General features: G+C 60.4%; 1 non-coding gene and 1 pseudogene across 1 annotated transcript; both read right to left on the bottom strand.

Annotated features, from left to right (window-relative positions):
• LOC136680203 (28S ribosomal RNA) overlaps positions 1-998 on the bottom strand; it is a 4,392-nt pseudogene extending 3,394 nt beyond the window's left edge.
• Positions 999-1,270: 272 nt separating this feature from the next.
• Positions 1,271-1,424, bottom strand: LOC136680206 (5.8S ribosomal RNA). The gene has a single exon (XR_010796874.1). It is a non-coding gene; the product is annotated as a 5.8S ribosomal RNA (ribosomal RNA).
• Between the last annotated feature and the right edge of the window lie 7,872 nt (positions 1,425-9,296).

Raw genomic sequence — 9,296 nt, 5'->3', positions numbered from 1 at the left:
TTTCAAGACGGGTCGGTCGGGGTCCGAACTTAGCCGCTGACCTTAGGCGTTTTGGCTGTGGGCCTGGATCACCCCCCGTATTGCCGTAGCGGGCCTAGCCCGGGGCTGAGGACAGCCCAACCGGCCCGCTTTCGTCCGAACGATCAGGGGGGGGCCCCATCCCCATCCCGAAGGAGGGGAAAACGCGGAAAGGACATTACTCCGCGGCCCCGGCGTTATCGGCGAAGTCGGAGCGAGGGGCTGTAGCGGAACGCCCGTGTCCGGGGGCCACGTGGGGCTCCCTTCTCCGGACGGACCTACCTTCACCCTCGGGCCCTTCCAAGCCTAACCGGAGCCGGTCGCGACTCACCCACCACGCGGGGGGAAGTACACCTGACGGGCCGAGCCTTCGTACGCCCGAGAGGCCCGAAGTCGAGAGGCGAAGCTCAGGGCCGAGCAGGGAGTGGGGTAGCCCCCACTCTCGCCCGGATGAACTCGCCTCCGAGCCACGGAACCACACGAGCGCGGGCCGTCCGCCCGGCTGAATCCCCCGGGGGGGTCTTCTCGGTCCCCCGACCGTTTACCTCTCAACGGTTTCACGCTCTCTTGAACTCTCTCTTCAAAGTACTGCTTTCAACTTTCCCTCACGGTACTTTGTTCGCTATCGGTCTCGTGCCGGTATTTAGCCTTAGATGGAGTTTACCACCCACTTTGAGCTGCATTCACAAGCAACTCGACTCCGGGAAGCCCGATCTACCCGGCGGGATGCGGGACAATACCGGGCCTTCACCATCTGCGGAAGACACTTCCTTGCAAAACTTGGTCCCGCGTCCGCACCGAGACCAAACGGACTTCCGTACGCTACATTTCCCGGCCCACCCCGGTCAGGGGAAAGTGGGATTCAGCGCTGGGCTCTTCCCTCTTCGCTCGCCGCTACTAGGGGAATCCTTGTTAGTTTCTTTTCCTCCGCTTACTGATATGCTTAAGTTCAGCGGGTTGTCTCGTCTGATCTGAGGTCGCACTACGAGACTGTTTTGCGGGGCGCGGGGGGCGCGAACCCCCCGGCCGCTCGCCGTATTACGGTACCCACTCTCCGACGGCGGCGGAGAGCCCAGCGGGGAGAGACTATGACGGATTGGACCCGGACCTAATGGCTCTCCCTACGTCCGGAGCTCTCGCCACACGTCGGGTTTAAGGCCCGAGTCTGGGTTTAGGGAGACGAAGGGCCGTCCGAGGTGGAGGCCCTGCGAACTCCCAGCCGCGGTCTAGGAAGACCGATCGATGGGTAAACCGACCCTCAGACAGGCGTGGCCGCGGGATGGACCCCCGCGGCCGCCATGTGCGTTCGAAATATCGATGATCTGTGTTCTGCAATTCACATTATTTAACGCAGGTTACCGCGTTCTTCATCGATGCACGAGCCAAGTGATCCACCGCTAAGAGTTGTATGAGGTTTGTGCCCGGCCCGTTACAGGCCGGGCGAAGGAAGCCATTCGAACACGAGACAACGTTTGACAATATTTCAAGCCGGGTGCCTTCCCCCCCGTGGAGGGGGGAAGGTCATTGAACCTGGGCGTCACCACCGGACCGAGGAGTTACGGCCCGGGGGACGATCGCCCGAGTAGGTGCCCGAGACTTACGTGGTTTAGGAGACCGGGTCTAGGCCCCACCGTTCCCGGCGAGGCCCAGGGTTTGGTTCGCTGCGTTACGGGTCCCGGTCTAAGGCATTCAGGCGTGCGCTCAAAGCCAAGCTCTCCACCCCGGAGGGTATGAGCGAGGCCCGGTGGTACGCTCCCAAGTCCCCCGCTTAGGGGAAGGCGCTGGGTAGATCCCACCTAGTCAGGACCGGCGGGCACCGGCCGTCTCCTTCGGGTGTTTAAACGCATCCGGGGTTCGTGAGGCCCCTTCAACTCGCGCACCGGCCTTAGACTATTATACGGTCCGTCTCTGCGAAGCCAACATCGGGGTATTTGCATGCGCTCTTAAGCTCCGCTCCAACCCCGTGAGGGGAAAGAGTTTCGCCCGGCGGTACGCTCCCGTCCACCACCACCCCCTGTGCCGGGGGGATGGGTTCAGGGAGATCCCACCGAGGCCGGCGAGCACCGGCCAACGCCCTGGGGGTGAGTAAGCCCCTTTGACTCGCGCACGCACAATCAAGCCTTCAACGATCAATGGTTGGTTTAACGACCCGGCGGGCGGCTCCGGCGCCACTCTCCCCCCCGCGAACGAGGGGGGCGGACCGGGGTACCTATGCACCTAAGGCGGTCCTCGCATAACCCCGAGTTCCGAAGCCGGCTCGCTACGTCCACCCACCCGGAGGGGGAGAGACTCACGTCGGCCGACGACGAAAGGTACGAGGCTTCTGCGGTCCATACCTTGAAGGTACCCGCCGGGGGAGGTTTGGCCTCTCGAGTCCGACTCGACAACCGGCCGTGGCCAGGTCACCGTTAATGATCCTTCCGCAGGTTCCCCTACGGAAACCTTGTTACGACTTTTACTCCCTCTAGATGCCCAGGTTCGATCGACTTCCCACCTCAACGAGGCAACCCCCCGGTAAAGGGGCACCTCGGAGATGGTCCGAGGACCTCACCAGGCCATCCAATCGGTAGTAGCGACGGGCGGTGTGTACAAAGGGCAGGGACTTAATCGACGCGGGCTGGTGACCCGCGACTACTTGGAATTCCTCGTTCAAGGGGAAAAGTTACAATCCCCTATCCCCAGCGGGGAAGGCGTTCATAGGATTGCCCAGGCCTTTCGGCATAGGATGGATGCACATGCTGAACCAGCCAGTGTAACTCACGTGCGGCCCCGGGCGTCTAAGGGCATCACAGACCTGTTATGGCCCCGAATCTCATACGGCTTTGCCTTGCCCCGGATCGCTCTAAGAAGTTCGGCCACCGACCGACGAACCCCTCGGGCCGCAAGCCCCCACAGGGACCCAAGGGAGGGCCGTGTAACTTTTTAAGGCACAGGGTCTCGTCCGTTATCGGAGTTAACCAGACGAATCGCTCCACGAACTCCCAACGGCCATGCACCACCACCCACAGAATCAAGAAAGAGCCATCAATCTGTCAATCCTTACCGTGTCCGGGCCGGGTGAGATTCCCCGTGTTGAGTCAAATTAAGCCGCAAGCTCCACTCCTGGTGGTGCCCTTCCGTCAATTCCTTTAAGTTTCAGCTTTGCAACCGTACTCCCCCCAGAGCCCAAAGACTCGTGGTTTCCCTCACGCTGCCCGGCGGGTCATGGTCGCTAGCCTCACGCCGCCGGATCGCGGGTCGGCATAGTTTACGGTCGGAACTACGACGGTATCTGATCGTCTTCGCTCCCCCGACTTTCGTTCTTGATTAATGAAAACATTCTTGGCAAATGCTTTCGCTTTCGTTCGTCCCACACCGGTCAACGAATTTCACCTCTATCGGTGTGGTACGGATGCCCCCGGCCGTCCCTCTTAATCATTGCCCTCGGTCCTTAAAACCCACGAAATAGGACCGTGGAAGCCCCGGAGCCCCACTCCGGAACGACCAGCCGTCCCGAAGGAGAGACCCCGAAGCCCCGCGGAAGGGCCCTATTCCATTATTCCTAGCTCAGTCAGACATGGCACGTGTCGGCCTGCTTTGAGCACTCTGCTTTATTCAAAGTAAACGCTCCGGACCCTCCAACCCACCGTGCACCGCAGTGAAGTACCCAGCTAAGGGCTTCTCCGCGGCCGGCGAGCAGAGGACACCGGCGGGTAGGGACCAGGTCCCAACATCCACCCAGAGACAGGGGGTCACCCCCGAAGGAGCTCCCCACGCCATCCCGGACAGTACAGGGGATCCGAGACCTGTCCCCACATCCAACTACGAGCTTTTTAACTGCAGCAACTTTAGCATACGCTATTGGAGCTGGAATTACCGCGGCTGCTGGCACCAGACTTGCCCTCCAATGGGTCATCACTCACGGACATAGATTGAGTTCATTTCGATTACGCTCCACAGGATCATAGGACCCGCATCGATATTTTTCGTCACTACCTCCCCGTGTCGGGAATGGGTAATTTGCGCGCCTGCTGCCTTCCTTGGAAGTGGTAGCCGTTTCTCAGGCTCCCTCTCCGGAATCGAACCCAGATTCCCCGTTACCCGTGGTCACCACGGTAGGCACGTAGCCTACCGTCGAAAGTTGATAGGGCAGACACTCGAATGATACGTCGCCGCCCCGGAGGGCTTAACGATCGGCCAGAGGTTATCTAGAGTCACCAAAGCGACCCGACCGGAGCCGGGAGGGTTTTTCGGTTCTGATAAATGCACGTATCCGGGGGACAGGGGCCGGGAGAGCATTTCACGCCGACCCCCAGAACCCTTCCAACGCTTCGTTTGCATGTATTAGCTCTGGAATTACCACAGTTATACCAAGTAACGTGTGGAGCGATCAAAGGAACCATAACTGATTTAATGAGCCATTCGCAGTTTCACTGTACCAAAACCCGTGTGTACTTAGACTTGCATGGCTTAATCTTTGAGACAAGCATATAATACTGGCAGGATCAACCAGACCGACCCCCCTTGGATCTCAAACCCCGGACGGGGAAAGAGAGGGGGCGCATGGAGCCCGTGAGAGTGATCTCAGGGGACACCAGCGAAGAGGATCGAACGCGACCCCGCTGTGGGGGTCTGCAATCGACTTGGCAACTTGGAAAACGTATGATTCTCGCCCGGACGGTGCAGGCTAGGGGCCGGGTCCTTCCCTCAAACGGATCCCGACCCTAAGGCACCACCGACGCGGACGTTGAACGGACCTACTGTTGGATCGACCGGCCGACTAAGTCCCCCTCGGAACCGTTCTGGACAAGCGGACATGCCTCTTACGGGCATCCACGAGCCATGGAGGCTGGGAGCACAAGGTGGGGAGGATCGCTCTAAGCACTGTATTTAGGCTTAGAAGCCTGCCCCTGGTGCTCCGCGTATACCGAGCTCGAACGGCCGTGAAGGACAGCCGTTAAGGGAAGAGAATGGAAGAGAATCCTGGCCCCCTCAAAGCGCGAGGAAGTCGGCATAGGTTTTTACGGTACGCCACCACCGGAGCCGTCTGATGTTCAGAAGACGAAGGGTTTTGCCCTCAATCTCGTAAGGTCGAGGGCTCACCACCGAACTTCCAGCCGCGGTCCTTGGTAGGACCGATACGCGGACAAGCCGCAAATCCTGGCCCCCTCGCAGTGCGAGGAGGTCGGCAAAGGTTTACGGTTTCGCCCCCCGGAGCCTACGGAAGTCTGCGTTTAAGAAGACGAAGGGTCGGATCCCGTAGGCCGACCCTGCGAACTTCCAGCCGCGGTCTGTGGAAGACCGATCCGTGTCACCTCTAATGCGCTCTTTGCCTCCGGCCGTTTCCAGCCGGGGGCCCGGTGGTGCGCTCCCACGTCCCGCTCAAAGGAGGGGAAAGGTCGGGAGATCCCACGGACCGGCGGATGACCGCCGGCCAACGCCTCGGGGGGTTACGCGGCCCCGTCGACTCGCGCACGGGCAAATTTATGGGTTTAAAAAGGGGGACAATCCTCATACGTTCGACCCCCCGGTGCCCAGGGAAGTTGACCCTCCCCGGGCAGGCATATCGAACGAATCATCGGTCGGAAAACTCTCTCTTTCGGGACGGGGGAAACCCCTCATACGCTCGACCCCCCATGCCCAGGAATGTTTTACCTTCCCAGGCATACATCGAACGAATCATCGGGGTGGACACAACGGGCTTATAACAATCGACGGGGCGGCCCGTTCCACCCGCCCCACAAGTGGGCAGATGGTCGGTGGCCTATAGACCCACAGGCAGTCCCAATACCACCGTGATACGAGATCCGGGGTTGGGACTTGACCTTAAAGGTACCCGGTCGAGGCGGACCGAGTGGAAGCCACTCGGATTTATGACAGTGGTAGGCCCCACGGACCTTGGGGACCACTCCCCATCGCTCTGCCCGGCACCTGGCTCGGAAACCGGGACTAATTTTGGCAGTAATACGCTATCGGTCTTGGTTCTCATTGGTTCATACACCCAAGATGGGCGAACGTCGAACGCGAACGGGAGCGATCAACGCCCATAACCCCTAATTATGCACGAACCGGGGGCTATATAAGGGGTCGCCTTCACTCGGAGCCGTCAGTCTCTCACCATGGATAGCTGCCCGCTTTGCGAACAAGCCATTGCTACGGATCTGACTTTCCACTTTACCATCTTCCACAGACTCGGACCGGACGACGCAGCCTTCCTCCGAGAACTGGACCGAAGCGGGGAGAATTCATCACAGCTCGACTGCCCTCTCTGCGGCCTGCCGTCTCTCTCTTCGCCGGCAGATCACCTGGGCTCGGCGCATTCCCTCAAAGGCCTCGCCCTTCGGATCGCTCTCTCTGCCGCTCGACGCCTTCGCACCCTCCACCTTCTGCGTCGCTATCAACAGTCTAAGCCGCGGAACCCTCCACCGCCCTCGGGATCCCGTTCCCCGAATCCAGCCTCGCCGCCGGGACCAAGCACGCCGGGACCGAGCGCGCCGGGACCGAACACGCCGGGACCGAGCACGCCGGGACCGAGCACGCCGGGACCGAACACGCCGGACCCGAACACGCCGGACCCGAACACGCCGGACCCAAGCACGCCGGACCCAAGCACGCCGGACCCAACCATGCTGTACCCAAGCTCACCGGACCCAAGCACGCCGGAGCCAACCACGCCTGATGCTTGCCCGCTCTGCGAGCAAGCCATTACGGATCTGACTTCCCATTATACCACCTTCCACCGCCTTGGATCTGCCGACATTGACTTTCTCCGGGGACTGGACCAAAGTGGGGAGAATTCGTCCCAGCTCGACTGCCCTCTCTGCGGCCTGCCGTCTCTCTCTTCGCCGGCGGATCACCTGGGCTCGGCGCATTCCCTCAAAGGCCTCGCCCTTCGGATCGCTCTCTCTGCCGCTCGACGCCTTCGCACCATCCACCTTCTGCGTCGCTATCAACAGTCTAAGCCGCGGAACCCTCCACCGCCCTCGGTATCCTGTTCCCCGAATCCAGCCTCGCCGGGCCCCAGCACGCCGGGCCCCAGCATGCCGGACCCAGCCATGCCGGGCCCAAGCACGCCGGGCCCAAGCACGCCGGGACCCAACACGCCGGACCCAGCTTCGCCGGACCCAGCCTCGCCGGACCAAGCCTCCCCGGGCCAAGCCACTACGGGCCAAGCCACGCCGGAGCCGGTCGACAGCGACTACCAACCGAGCGAGTCTTCCCCTGCCGAATCCACCTCGGACACGGATTCAGAGACCGAGCGGGCACGGCGAACCTCCCGGGGGAGGCAGCTCGTGATCCCGCATCGGTTTCGGGACACCTACGTCAGCCGTTCGGTAGACGACTTTCAGAAGTTCTACCTGCGGGTCGACGCGTCACCGAAGGACATCGAGAACTCTCGCCAGCGACGGGGCCACGTTATTCGGTTCCTGCTTCACTGCGCCCCGCCCGGCTGCCAATTCACAGACCTGTCTTTCGTCCATCACACGAACGTTCCCACTTGGGTACAGAGCCTTCAGAAACTGGGTTACGCTTCGACAACCGTTAAGTGTTACCTGCACAGCGCCAAGGCGTTCGTCTCCCACGTCGCTGCCTTCGACCCAGAGACCGCCGGGGTCAGCCCCGAAGAGCTCCAGAGGCTGAAGCTGACCTTCGCCAAGGCTCATCGGGACATCGCACGCACGATTCTGGGCCATCGCCAGCGCGTGAAGAGAGCGAAGCTGAGTCGCTTGCCGCAACCTTCGGATTTCAGGGTCTTCCTAAGCCACGCTAAGACCCGAATCCCAGAGCTCATAGACGCGGCCCGGACGGGGGACACCGCCCGCCGGTCGACGCTACGGATGCTCCAGGGGTACCTGCTCGGCCTTTTGTCTGTCTTAACCGGTCACCGGTCGGTTGTGTTTCTCAACCTGACGGTTGGAGAGTTGAGGCAAGCCAGCACCACGGATGGCACCGGCTTCGTGGTTTATGTTCGTGAACACAAGACCAACGCCTCGTTCGGGGACGCTCCGATCGGGTTGTCTGCCACAGAGCTGGCCTGGTTGACCGCACTCAGCGACTTACACGGGGCCCGGGACGGGTTCGTGTTCTTGGACAGGGGGAACCAGCTGCGCAAGCCAAACTCACTGCTTCGGATCGCGTGGACGGATGCGGGCCTCGGAGGCGCGGTGGCCTTCAACCTGATCCGCACGGCTGTTTCGAACCAAGTGAGTGTTGAACTTAATCCGACTTATGTGGGCTCTTAACCCCGGCCTTCCTACTTCTGACACCTCGCACCTCTGTTTCAGGTTTCGACTCTGCCGGCCGAAGATAGAGATCGAGTGACGACAAGCATGTGCCACTCCAACATCACTGCCCGGGCCTTCTACCGAGCCGGCCTCTCTGCGGCCGATGTGATGCGGGCTCGTGAGAACCGTCTTTCCGCCCTCGAAACGGCCTGAACCGGACCCTCTTCAAAGCGCAACCCAGCCGGGATTCACTCCGTGTTTCTGCACCCCCGTGGCTTTGATATGTTTTACTGCGAAATAAATACATTTATTTCTGAATCCCCAAACAGAGTGTTCCCGTGTGGTACTTGCTTCGGTTTGGAGATGGAGGGGGGGTGGAGATTGGGTGATCCTCCCAGAGGGAGACTTTTTACGAGGTCCGACCGGCCTTAAGACTTAAACGATCAGTGGTTATGGGTTAACTTAGTCGGCGGGCGGCCCGTTCCACCGCCCCGCTAAGGGAGCAGTGGTCGGAGGCCTATGGACCTTAGGCAGTTCACCGGGGTGGGTAAACTTACCTTTAGGCACCCGTCGCATGAATATAGGAGACCATTTGGCTTTTTTGGCCCCGGAAACCAGCCACTTCTCCGGGCATATATAGAACCAATCCCCCCCAGGGAGGGAGTTGGAACTAAAGGTCATTGAAATTAAATGGGTTTAACAGTTAACTTTGTCGGCGGGCGGCCCGTTCCACCGCCCCGCTAAGGGAGCAGTGGTCGGAGGCCTATGGACCTTAGGCAGTTCACCGGGGTGGGTAAACTTACCTTTAGGCACCCGTCGCATGAATATAGGAGACCATTTGGCTTTTTTGGCCCCGGAAACCAGCCACTTCTCCGGGCATATATAGAACCAATCCCCCCCAGGGAGGGAGTTGGAACTAAAGGTCATTGAAATTAAATGGGTTTAACAGTTAACTTTGTCGGCGGGCGGCCCGTTCCACCGCCCCGCTAAGGGAGCAGTGGTCGGAGGCCTATGGACCTTAGGCAGTTCACCGGGGTGGGTAAACTTACCTTTAGGCACCCGTCGCATGAATAT

The sequence above is a fragment of the Hoplias malabaricus genome, unplaced genomic scaffold (genome assembly GCF_029633855.1).
Source record: "Hoplias malabaricus isolate fHopMal1 unplaced genomic scaffold, fHopMal1.hap1 scaffold_125, whole genome shotgun sequence".
Lineage (NCBI taxonomy): Eukaryota > Metazoa > Chordata > Actinopteri > Characiformes > Erythrinidae > Hoplias > Hoplias malabaricus.
The sequence above is the reverse complement of the archived record's forward strand: the minus strand, read 5'-3'. Positions and strand labels throughout refer to the sequence as shown.